At 45.6% G+C, this 13572-nt stretch overlaps 1 pseudogene; it reads left to right on the forward strand.

Moving 5' to 3' along the window:
- The window catches only part of LOC136388378 (putative tetratricopeptide repeat protein 41), a 65251-nt pseudogene that overhangs the window by 20617 nt on the left and 31062 nt on the right, over positions 1 to 13572 (forward strand).

Consider the following 13572-nt stretch of genomic DNA (forward strand, 5'->3'; position numbering starts at 1 on the left):
AATTTATTTTCAATTAATTCAGGGACTTTTCAGTTGAGTGAGGGTTTGTGTTGGGTTAGGCTTAGATCCGAGGGCTTCAGTGCTGGGTGTCCTTGATTATTATCTGTCCCTTCTGTCTTTCGCTCAAGTGGTCATGGTCCCAGGTGGCCCAAAGACACTGACGTCTCTCCATTTCTGGCATCCTTTAGGGTGCCTGTTTTCCCCTCTGTTCCCATCTATGCTGCCATTTGCTGCCGTATTCCCTCGTTCTTGTGTGAGGAGGACCCTCCTCTCAGCTGACTTGTGCACTCTTCGTGAGCCTACGGTCTTGTAGCTGCTCGACATTCCTGCTGTCCCCCTGCTCACAGCTAGTTTGGGGTTGGGAGGACACAGGCCCCTGCTCAGAAACCCCCCTGAGCGATGACATCGTTCTCTTCTCTCACTTCTGTACCTTTCTTGGTTCAGCAAACTAGGTGTGTTTTAGATCATCCTGTGATGGTCTGAATCTTGTTTCTGAAAAAAAATATTCCATGAGTTGGCCAGGAATTTGTCTTTTGATGTTCAACAATCAGGCTTTTAAGAGTCAAAGTTTGTTGTCACAAATCACTGTTTGCTATGAGCCTCACCAGCCTTTTTGGGAACGTGAGTTGTCCTCTCTTCTTTCTGCTATAACAGCCTCTGGTAGGGGTAGTGAATTTAGGGTGGAGCAGGGATGGGGACATAGGGCGGGGAGAGAGGAGCAGACAGCACTTGGAATGAAGGACACGTTGCTTGGTACTGCAGCAAGTGATCTTCCCCAATTTTTGCTCTAGAGTTGGCATTTTGGGGAAGAAAATTGGCTTCAAATTTAGTGTGCCCTCCACCACCTGCAAGCAGGTGGGAACAAGGCCCCTGTGTCCCTGAGATTCACTCAGGCCGAGTGGCCCAGAGCTGTGCCCATGGCCATCTCTACAACTTCAGGATTGTGCAGGGAAGTCCATCTTCTCCTCTCCCCCAGTGACTGTCCTTTCCCAGTAACTGTCTTCCTCCCAACACCGCCCACTGAGCCCTCACTCAGGTTGCTCAGCCACGGGTACAGGAAGAACCTGGTCAAACTGGGGTGAACCTCAGAGGAAGCTCATACAGCCAGGGCCGAACAGCTGCCTCTGTTTGAAGATTGCAGGTATTTTGGGCTCATTCCCCAATCTTAGCATAGAAAACCAATTTAGAGGGGGTGCCTTATTGTCATTTCTCTCCACGGTCTGGGGATCTCTTTAGAGTTGGTTGATCATAAAGCCAGTGGGAAATCCAGTTGTGGTGGAAAAATCTGAGGGTCAGGTGAGTAATTAACAGCTGGCTCAAGTTGATGCCTGCAGATGAGCGGCAGGACAGCAGGCACACAGAGAAAGCACTCACACCTGCACATGCGAGTCTGAGGTTTGGAAATCTTAATAGGGACTGATCAGCAGAAATACTGTGTGTAATAATTGGTGAGCTTGCCAGCTGGCAACCACAGCTGATATAGATTAATTGTGATAATATAGGTGACAACTTAGGGTTAAGAATATGGGCTCTGAAGCCAGGCTGTCTGCATTCAAACCCCAGAGCTGCACTTATTCCTGTGTGACCCGGGCTACATGATTTACTCCGTAAGTCCTCTGGGCTTCATCTCTCTCATTTGTGAGACGGGAAGTTAGAGTATCTGCTATACGATGATGGAGAGGAACAAGTTAGTCATGGAAGACATTTAGAATGGAAGCTGGCACCTGTGAGCTGTTCTTTTGCCGTCACCGGCACTGTGTTGTCCACACAGGGCTGGACGGCTGGGTGGCCGACACCCTGTGCTTACTGAGCATCTCACACTGTGGTCAGGCCGAGGATGAGATAGTGCAGCTTTTAGACATGCTGGGCTACAGGAATCATTACAAAGTGACCATGTTGCACTGGCCTGCCTTCTGCAACGCCACCAGGGTGTGGGTTCAGGAGCAGCCCGCAGGCTGTACTTCCGGCACCAGTCCCTGCGAACCGCTGTGGAGCGTAGGCTTCTCGGTAAGACTTGAGTCTGCGCAGCTTCCTGCTGGTGAAGGGGAGGTCAGGGTCGCGCACAGGGAAAGCTTGTCGCTGGGATTTCTCAAGTAGAGATGAATCTGTAAGCATGTATTAAAAATGGTTCTATACATTAAGACTTGGTTGGCTGACTGTAGTGGCTGAACAGCCCAGGGTTTATTCTTTCATCTGAGAGATTTCTGGAGGCAGGCAGTCCAGGGCTCTGGTGGCTCCAGAGTCATCAGGGACCCTGCTCCTTGAATGTCCCTGGCTCTCATTCTCCAAGTCACCTTATGCTCATGACTGCTAGAAGCAGCATGGCTGCTGCAGCTCCAGCCATTGCATTTCAGATGACAGGAAGGAGGAAGGGAAAAAGAATTGGTTGTTTTTCCTTTTGAGGAGCTTTCCAAAAAGTTTTCCACCAACATTTCTACTTGTGTCTTTTTGATCCAGAACTTTGTCATTTGGCTACATCTAGATACAGGGGAAGTGGGGAATAGGGGTTTTAAGTGGTGCGCTGCTACCTTGAGCCAAGGTGGGGGTCTGCTATTAACAGTGGAAGGAAATGGATATTCGGTAGGAATTAGCAGTCTCTGCCCTAATTCTGAAAACAAATTCTTATCCCCTTTTGAAAAAGACTACAAGTCTGCATCCGAGAAACTGGCAACCACAGACCCTGACAGAGCAGAGCACTCCGTGACGATTACTCTTAACTTGGGTCTGAGGACTTTAAACACCTTTAAATCACAGCCTCTGGAAGAAGTCTAAGCTCCGTGCAAATTTCCTTTTAGATTTACTATGTTCTCTTTTACTTAAAAACAGAAAAGCCTGACCTATGGTGGCGCAGTGGATAAAGCATCAACCTGGAAATGCTGAGGTCGCCAGTTCGAAACCCTGGGCTTGCCTGGTCAAGGCACATATGGGAGTTGATGCTTCCAGCTCCTCCCCCCCTTCTCTCTCTCTGTCTCTCCTCTCCCTCTCTCTCTCTCTCTCTCTCTCTCTCTCTCTGTCTCTCCCTCTCCTCTCTAAAATGAATAAATAAAACAACAACAACAACAAAAAACAGAAAAGATAAATTCTTTCTACTGTTTCCCTCATACACTGTAATTCTTCCCACCACTTCCTAAGTTACATAATTCAGGAAGAGAACATGGCGAGGAATGAGGATGTTTTTCAATGTAATGTCAGCTCTTCTGTCCACTTGCTCCGTGATGGGTTGCAATGCACACAATTTCTCTACTTTCCCAAGGATGATAACAATCTTGGAAATGCAGGGACAAAAGCATCACGATGGGGCTCTTAAAATTTTTGGATACACACCGTACATCCTCTCTGTCCCATGAGCCCCAGAATAAAGCACCGCTGGCAATATTCACTACTGTCAGAAAAAAATCAACATGTTTACATGCTGTAGAATCAGGCTGTGATATCAGTCTCTGCTAGTGGCGCCAGGAATTGTAATTGCCATAATTCACCTCCATGTTAACTGGGCATGAGACCCAGGCCCATCACACAGGGATGAAAAAGATTCAAAATCTAGGGCTATAGGACTTGAGTCACATTCCACATGTAATCAGAGGACTATAAGTGAGTGAGAAGGCTGGAATCCTGCTTCTATAGTTACAAGTCATGTGCTGACCAGAGAGAGTCCAGCCACCTGGTCTCCCTGGTTTTACATAGCTCTGTTTGCCATGTGGGGATTGTATCAGTCAGGGTTCTCCAGAGAAACAGGACCACTAGGAGATATACAGAAAAAGATGTATGACGGGGGATTGGCTCACAGTATTATGGAGACTGAGGAGCCCCGGGATCTTGCTGTCTGCTCAGGAAAGCTGGTCATGTAGATCCGGTCCAAGTTCAAAGGCCTGAGAACCAGAGGAGCCAATGATGTAAGTCCTAGTCCACGTCCGAAGGTCTGAGAACCAGAGGTGCTGAGAAGATAGATGTTCCAGCTCAAACAGAGAGCAAATCCACCCTTCCTCTGCCTCCCTCCCCCCTCAGTGTGGGCCTTCCACAGATTGGATGATGTCCATCTGCATTGGTGAAGGGGACCTTTATTCAGTCCACAGGTTCCATTGCTAATCTCATCCAGATATACCCTCACAGACACACCCAGAAGTAATATCTTACCAGCAATCTGGGCATCCCTTAGCCCAGTCAAGCAGACATGTAAAATGAACCAACACAGGGATTTTCATATCCTCCTCACTAGACTGTTTGTGAAAAGATAAAGTTGAACATGATGCTGTATAATAAAATGTTTTGCACACTTTAAGCATTGTGTTTAACACTCCAAATCTTAGACACAAGGTAATGGTTGTCACAGCTCCCTTCCTCTCTCATTCCCCAGCCCACTTTCCCAGCTCGTGACCCACAGAAATACCTGAGCCACACACATTGGGGGAGGGGAGTTTCCTCCCATGGCTTTCGTAAGCACTGCACATGCCACCTGGGCAAATTGGCACACTTTAGACCAGCCATTACAGCGTCTCCCCAAAGAGGCAGATCAATAGAAGTCATTTCAACAGAAGTGCAGAGTGGTTATTTGAGCAATGGGCTCCCCTTTCACTGTAGGTCTAACGAGCAGCTTGGCTTGGTGTGCCAGGCAGCTGTGTGATCTGCAAGAAAAAGTGTCAAGCAGAAAATTAAAAATACTTCTATTTCAGTTTTCAAGAATGGTTATCTCCAGGATTTAATGAAACAAAACGTGTTTGTTTTTGAGAAGCTTGCATATGGGTAAGATGATCTCTTGGAACTGTTTTTCTTTAGAAATGATGGTATAGTAATCTTGACTACAACATCCAATTTGCCATCACTTTGCCCAGCTACCCCTTGGCCTATGTGAGATCCAGGCAGTGGGTCCCTCAAATATGTGAGAGTACTTATGTAAGCAGGAACCGTGGTGTATATTTAAAATAGAAAAGTAGGTCACAAATACTTCTTTAGGGGAGGGAGAAGATGCAATGTGAAAAATCAACATGCTCACAAGCCTCTTCAAATCTAGGTCAGGGATCATAACTGTAACTAATTCTTTGGTAAGTTCAGACTGATTTATCGGGAGATACATTTTTAACATTTCAGTATTTTTTTTCAAGCTACCTTCTTGTCTCTACTTATGGCCACAAAATTGTTCATCTGTTTGCTGCTGTGTTTTCATCTACTACAAAGTCAGATGCGTTCAACTGCAATTGGTTTTTTCAAATAGGTGTAATCACCCCTGTCTGAGAAAGCAGTCCACATGCCTTTCAGAACCCAGCAAATCAGAAGAAAACACAGTTTCACCAAATCTTGGTCCCATACTTCCAGCGGCAAACCGCTTTCTGGAGGGTGTACCAAGAGCTGCCGCGGCACGGGAAAAGCAGCGGCTCCGGGGGGAGGGGGAGGGGAGTGGGGGGGGGGGGAGGGGTGCAGCTTCCTCTCAAGTCCCAGGTAAGCTGCATCGTTTTCACATTGTGCTTGGCAGCTTGCTCTTTTCCTTTTGCTAGCTCTACATTTAGTGGCCCATGGTTCCCTTGGGCAGGACACATTCGTTCGGAAGGGACCATCATTTGGTATCAACTTCTATGGCCGATGGACCCCCAGCTTGCTCCATGTGATCATCTGGCTCTGCAGAATCTTCTGTGCCCTTCTTGACTCCCTGTGGATTCCTCTCAAAGTTAAGAGGCATTCTGGAGAGAGGAGGACTGGTAGCTGGGCAGGGATAAAGGACTGGCCCTATTCTCTGGCTAGACCCTCCTTCCTTCCTGCCTTCCCTTCCTTTTTCCCCCCCTCCCCTCCATCCTTCTTCTTGTCCTCTTGTCCTCATTCCTTCTGCAGACATCTATCATTGACCCACTCTGTCTCCCATGCTATTGTAGGCTCTGGGGGAAGCATGAGTGACTGAGATACCGCCCAAGTCCTTAGGTGCTTTCCAGGGAGTGGTAACACGTGTGTGCGGCCTCACTGGAGCAACCGCACAGAGCCGCGCATGCCCAGAAGACGGAGGGCTCGCTCCGCCTGGCAGATCCCGGAGCCCGCTCGGAGAAGGGGCCTCCTGGACGGATGAGCGGCATTGTCCTTGACTGCTGAAGGGTGACAGGCTCGTATTTATCTGTTGGCAGACCCAAGTCATATGAGTTAACACATTTATGAATAGGCTCATGGAATGTAGATAGAAGACTAGCTCCCTTCAAGGCATGAAATACTAAAATGACTTATATTAGTGCATTGTGTTACAAGTCTCACAGACTTTCTATCAAAGATCCCAAGGCCGAGCTTCTGGACAAGGCTCCACTACTGGAGTGTGTTATTGGAAGCTGGGTGTGAGCCTGCTGGGGCCTACTTCCTCTCCGTGGCCAAGATTAAAGAAGATAAGTGTCATAGATGAGGAAGAGATGCACACTCTCAGGTACAGTGAGCAGTGATGTTTCCCTCACCTGTGTTGCTGGGATGTGGAGTGGCCAAGAATGACCGCTTTCTCGTGTCATTCTGATCCACGCTGCAGACCTCTCGAGTACTCCTCCCCGCAACGTAAGCCAAAAATTTCTGAAGACAGAAAATTGGGAAACTGTTAATTTTGAAATGGCTCCTCTTTATTGTTTTGCGGCTGTTTTCCAAGGATGTGTCCTTAGCATTTTCTCTCCGTGTATTCCGGTGCTTTCTCATGGCTTCATTCACCCCCAACATCTTCCCTCTTTATCTGCATTTCCCGCCTCAACCTCCAGTGGTGAGATTCAAATGATTTAACAGCTGGTTCTCTGCCCTAATCATCATTTTAAATATAAAAAAGATATACCAAAAGGTAGTTGATTATTTCATGCATTTAATACTTAAATAAGAACAATAAAAGAGGTACACAAAACTAGATTATGTTATAAGAAAGTTTTAAAATATTAATGAAAATATTAAATAATACCTGACAAAAAAAACAATAAAAATGTTAAGATATTTCCGTATTGCTTCTTGATTGGTGTTCTCACTTGCAATTTTTTTCACCTAGAGACAGAATGAACATTAATTACTATGGGCACTTAGAATACACAGATGAACATTAAAAAAGAGTAAGGAACTTAAGTTTGTGATTTCCACATTGGGCAGCTGCCCAGGCACCCACCTTAGAGAGAACAAGTGCCATTTTAACAACCAGTTCACTGAACTCAACAAAAAATAAGGTATCAGTTTTCCAAACCAGTGTGAACTGGCTCAATCCCACCACTGTTAACCTCCCTTTGAAACGTCAGGGTCCATACCCCACTTCCTCAGAGCTATCAATAGTATTATTGCTTCATCAACAGCTCTCCTGAGTGACCAGTGGCCAGGTCAAATTAAGTAAGTGCAAAGCCTAAATTATTTCAGGTTTTCCCCTAAAACTTGTTCTTCTGGAGCCTGACCAGGAGGTGGCGCAGTGGATAGAGCGTCGGATTGGGATGCGGAAGACCCAGGTTCAAGACCCGGAGGTTGCCAGCTTGAGCGCCAGCTCATCTGGTTTGAGCAAAAGCTCACCAGCTTGGCCCCAAGGTCACTGGCTCGAGCAAGGGGTTACTCGATCTGCTGAAGGCCCACGGTCAAGGCATATATGAGAAAGCAATCAATGAACAACTAAGGTGTTGCAACAAAAAACTGATGATTGATGCTTCTCATCTCTCTCTGTTCCTGTCTGTCTGTCCCTATCTATCCCTCTCTCTGACTCTCTCTCTGTCCCTGTAAAATAAAAACAAACAAACAAACAAAAAAACTTGTTCTTCTGTGTACTCTCAGTCTACTGATGGTGCCACTAACTTTCTCCTTCACTCAGTCCTGGAAATGTATAATTACTGTGGAGGGTAACCTCAATCCAAATTGAGACAACTTTTAGTGAGAGAGGAAGTGGGGGAGGGGGAGAGAGAGAGAGAGAGAGAGACAGAAACATGGATCTGTTCCTGTATGTGCCCTGACAGGGGATTGAACTGACAACCTCTGCGCTTCTAGACCATGCTCCAACCAACCAAGCTATCTGGCTAGGGCTTTTTTTTTTTTTTTTTTTTTAATGTCAAAGCATATTTTTTATTTTCCAATTACATTTTACATTTAATTCTTTTTGTATTAGTTCCAGGTGGCAGCATAGTGGTTGGACAACCAGGGGCCATTCTTCTTTGATATTCTGCCTGATGTCTTCGGTTTGGACAGCACTTTGATGAATATTTCCTCTCTTTGCTCTCCTGTCTCTCCCTCTCTTTCATTTCTTCTTTCGACAGATAGTAACTGCACACCTTCCCTGGGCCGTGAAACTCACTGGGTACTGCTGACGAAGTAAACAGAAGCCTTGCCCTCATGGGGTTTACAGTAGGGACCTTAATCACAGACTTTGAGCATTTGTCCTATGCCAGGCTCTAAGTCAACTACTCTGTATGTATTATTTTATTTAATTCTCATAAAACCTCAATAATACCTTTGGTAGTTTGATTAAAATGGACAGTCTCAAAGAGGTGAGGTGAGTAGCCCATGGTCTCCCAGGCAGTTAGGAACAGATGAGGGCACATACCTCCATCCATTTTGGTCCTCAAACATGTAGCCTTTATCTTTATTCTTTTTTGGGGGGGCATTTTTTTGTTTGTTTGTATTTTTCTGAAGTTGGAAACAGGGAGGCAGTCAAACAGACTCCCGCATGCGCCCGACCGGGATCCACCCGGCATGCCCACCAGGGGGCGATGCTCTGCCCATCTGGGGCATCGCTCTGTTGCAACCAGAGCCATTCTAGCGCCTGAGGCAGAAGCCACAGAGCCATCCTCAGTGCCCGGGCCAACTTTGCTCCAATGGAGCCTTGGCTGTGGGAGGGGAAGAGAGAGACAGAGAGGAAGGAGAGGGGGAGGGGTGGAGAAGCAAATGGAAGCAGATGGGTGCTTCTCCTGTGTGCCCTGGCCGGGAATCAAACCCGCAATTCCTGCACGCCAGGCCAACGCTCTACCACTGAGCCAACCGGCCAGGGCTTTATCTTTATTCTTATTACCATGTATGACTTACGTAATTTTGGAATTTGTCTGATCCACTGATCCTCCATGTGGAAGGACTCAAGGGATGCTTGTAAGGATGCCAGAGTGTTGAATAGAACCAGGACCCTGGAAACATGTCAGTGCTCAGGGACAGGGGGAAGAGGAAGGAGATGGGGGTGAGAAATGGGGTGGGGGAGTTCTGTATGCCAGAGGAAGCTGACAGTTAACCAGAGAAAGATTAGATCTCCACGGTGGGGGCAAAAATCCTTCTTAATGATGCCACAACTGCTGTCATAACATGGTTGTTATGGTGATGGAAGGGGCTGGGTTTGAACATGGGAGGAAATCACCTCGCATTTCAATGTGTGAGGGTTTTCTGGATGTGTCCAAGGTCAGAATGTGTCCCTGTGACTTAGATGCCCACAGGACTGTTCTGGTGATTCTAGCAGCAAGTAAGCAAGTTGCCTGCCACGGCCTACAATCCTCTAAGATGCTGCTGGTTAGTCTTTGTGTTACTCTAGTCCCCAGCAGCCGCTCAGCAGGGAGTCCTGGCCTCCTGTGTCACCTCTGACATCTCCCATCTTCCTCCCCACTTGTGGTCAGTCATGACCAAGTCCTGTGGTTGTGCCTGCATACGGTCTCTCACACTCACTCTCTCATATCCACTGGGTCCTCACTCCTCTCTGATCAACCTTCAGAACAAGGCTGTGACCAAGTCACTCTGCACATCGCTGTCCACTTCCTGTCTTACCTGCCTCCCTGGCTGGCTGGTCAGCCCATGGCCAGTGGAGGGGGGGGCGCTCCCCGAGGTCTGTCCCTCAGGACTGTGTTAGGTTCACTTTTCTTCCTTTTGTGTTGCTGAAAGTAGAGGTCACAAGACCAAGTACTTGTCACCAAAGCCATAGAAAATCTATTTATTGGAACTAAGTTTAATTATAGCAGGAATCCTCATTCTTCATTATCTCCATTTTGTTCTGAAAGCTAAACGGGATACTTACATTTTTGACCCCTGTCTGCTTCTGGAAAGGCAGTGAGAGTTTCCAAGGGCGCCCAGTCTGTTCAGTTTCAGTGGACTGAAGGAGAATGAATGTATTATAGTTCCACCTGCAGGAGGCTGTTGGTACGGGACTGAACGCATGCCCAGCTTCTCAGTTCCGCTCTCCAGTTTATGTGGTTTGGCTCCCCCTTGTGGCAGCAACGAGAACAAGCAGCTTAACTTTTTAGGTTCATGGGAAGATGAACAGTTTTGAATCTGGAACTCTTTTCTTTCTGGTGCTTGATGGCACTTGAGCTTGCCAGTCCTTGCTAGACGCACCCAGGGAAGCTGTGTCTCTGATTGATGGCCAGGAGAGAGGTCTTTGAGCCTAGAGCGCAACTTCTGTGGTCGAATCAGCCTTTATAGATTATTGAGACACGATACTCTTGTTTTTGTCTGGAGCCCTGGGTCACATCAAAGTGAAGAAAACCCATTCTGGCTGCAAACACACCTTTTGGACAATGTTGAAGATGAGAAGACACAGAATAAGAGCAGATGTGGCAGAAGGATGGGTTCCCAAGTGGCTCTGTCTTGACAGAGGCTGGCGGCTCTAGGTGATGGATGTGTGTGTGGGGGGGTAGGTAGGGAGAATCACCTTGTCTTTTAGGAGCAGGCTTTCTTATTAGGGCAAACGGTAAATGCATTACATTACAGGATCTTGTCAGAAGGTTGTAGTAAATGGGACAATAGCAGCTTTTCATGACTAATGTATGGAGTTTCCCTTGGTACCTTCTGAAACCTCTAAACATTTTAAGCAAATGGAACAAAATTGTTCATTGAAAAATTAAAAAAATAGCTCTATAGAAAAATAAAAAGAACAAAAGACACAATTCACAGTGGCCACAGAAAACATGAACTATCTAAGAATAAATTTAACAAGAAATGTACAGACCTTGTATTTTTCTAAAATTGTCAAAGTACTGTAAAGAGGCTTTTGGGATGTAGAGACATATGCCATATTCCTGGTTGGGGCAACTCAGTGGTGTCAAGCTGTTGATCTTCCCCAATCAATTTATAGACATCAGACAATTCCAGCGGATATTCCAATGGGTTTAAAACATTCATACATTTTCAAAACGATTCTAAAGTTCTCGGAGGAAAAAATATGTGAGAATAACAACTTAAAATAATGAGGGCAGTTTGCACAACAAGTTATTTAAACCTATTATGAAGCTATAGTAATTAAAAAAATACTACAGGGAGCAAAAATAGACAGCTCAGTGGGACGAAATGGACAGCTCAGGCCCAGATGGGGCTGTGGGGATGAGAAATTAGTAAGTTGCAGAAGTGTTTCAAGTCAGATGCACTGTGGAACGAATAGCTCTGTGATAATGGTGTACTGCTTGGTAAAAAGTTAAGTTACCTGAAACAGTATACCAAAATAAATCCCAGAAAAATTAGAGTTAAATATAGGGAAATGAAATTTTTATCTACAAAAAACAGAAAATGTAGGTGAGTCTAAGCAAGAAAGCAAAAGAGTAAATCATAAAAGAGAAGATAACTGATAAATCTGTCTAAATATATACGTGAAATTTCTTTTTCTTTTTTTGTGTGAGTGAGATAGAGAGACAGAGACAGATAGGGACAGACAGACAGGAAGGAGAGAGATGAGAAGCATCAATTCTTTGTTATGGCACCTTAGTTATTCATTGATTGCTTTCTCATATGTGCCTTGACGGGGGGTGAGTTGGGGGCTCCAGCCGAGCCAGTGACCCCTTGAGCCAGTGCCCTTGGGCTCAAGCCAGCGACCTAGGGCTTCAAGCCAGTGACCTTTGGGCTCAAGCCAGTAACCATGGGGTCATGTCTATGATTCTATGCTCAAGCCATTAACCCTGCACTCAAGCCGGTGAGCCCAGAAATTTCTATATATAAAACAAAACTAAAAGAAGTAACACAAAACAACTCTGAGGAAACCAGAAGCACAATTAAAAGGCAGGTGAGTAACTGGGGAAATGTTTGTAATATAAACTGGCAAAGGATTAATAGCTCTACACTTGATATTAGCCAAAAAGTTGCTCTTAAAATCAGTAAGAAAATGACAAACACTTCAGTAGAAACAGACAAGGTCAAGAGCAGGCATTCCAAAGAACATTTTCAGTCCTTGCTTGACTTTACTCTTCAGTATCAATGGATATTTTTTGACAATGCCCTCTTCTTCCAAATAGTCTGGTCTCTTGGCCTTGCTAACGCACATTCCTCGGGTTCATTCTCCATCTATCTGGCTGCATCTTCTCTGTCTCTTGTTACCTCCCCTTCTGCCTGGCTTCTAAGTGTTAAGAGTTCCTTATGGCACTTCTCTCAGGCTTTAATATCACAGTAAGGACCTTGGCTGATTGGCTCAGTGGTAGAGCGTCGGCCTGGCATGTGAAAGTCCTGGGTTTGATTCCCAGCCAGGGCACACAGGAGAAGCGCCCATCTGCTTCTCCACCCTTCCCCCTCTCCTTTCTTTCTCTCTCTCTCTTCCCCTCCCATAGCCAAGGCTCCACTGGAGCAAAGTTGACCCAGGCGCTGAGAATGGTTCCATGGCCTCCACCTCAGGTGCTAGAGTGGCTCCGGCACCAACAGAGCAATGCTCAAGATGGACAGAGCATCGCCCCCTGGTGGGCATGCCGGGTGGATACCAGTCGGGCGCATGTAGGAGTCTGTCTGACTGACTCCCCGCTTCTAACTTCGGAAAAATACAAAAAAAAAAACCCCAAATCACGGTAAGCATATTATCTATGTCCATGGCTTCAGTAATTGTCTGTGTGTATCTGAGCCCCAGATCCATATATCCAATTGCCTATTTAACTCTCCACTTGAACAATGTCTCCAAAGCTCCTCAAACCCAAACCCAACACGCGTAAAACTGAACTCAGGAACATCCCTCCAAAATCAGGATCTCTTCCAGGGATCGTCTCTCATTTTACCACCTTGGAGTAACCCGTGACATTTTTTTCTCTTTTACTGCCTCCCTAAATTCCTTTCATCACTGAGTCCTGACATTTTTTACTTCCTAAAAGTTTTTCAAATTTGTTCACCTCCACCACCGCTGCCCATCTTTAAGCTGTCAGGACTGCTGTATAGAGTTGTGAAAATTACTAATCTGCATTTAAGGTTCTTCTGTGTCTTTTCATGGCCTGCTATCTCATTTCTTTTTATTGCTGAATAATACTCTGTTGTATGAATGCACTCAGTTTGTTTGTCTATTCACTTATTGAAGGACATTTTGATTGCTTCCAGCTTTTGGTGATTGTGAATAAAGCTGCCAAAAATGCTTGTACTTAAGTTTTTATATGTACAAAAGTTTTTAAGGTAGTTGGGTAAATACCTAGGAGCACGATTGCTGGATCATATACTTAGCTTTATAAGAAACTGCCAGATTGTCTTCCAAACTGCCAACTGTCTTTCAAAGTGGCTTTACCATTTTGCATTCCCACCAGCAGTGAATGAGGGTTACTGTTGTTCTGAATTTTCATTAGCATTTGGTTTTGTCAGTTTTGAAAATTCTAGCCATTCTAATAGATGTGTAGTGGTATGTTGTAGTTGTTTTAATTTGCAATTCTGTAATGACGGTGTTCTGCATCTTTATTATTGTTGAGCTTT

The sequence above is a fragment of the Saccopteryx leptura genome, chromosome 1 (genome assembly GCF_036850995.1).
Source record: "Saccopteryx leptura isolate mSacLep1 chromosome 1, mSacLep1_pri_phased_curated, whole genome shotgun sequence".
In the NCBI taxonomy this organism is placed as follows: Eukaryota; Metazoa; Chordata; class Mammalia; order Chiroptera; family Emballonuridae; genus Saccopteryx; species Saccopteryx leptura.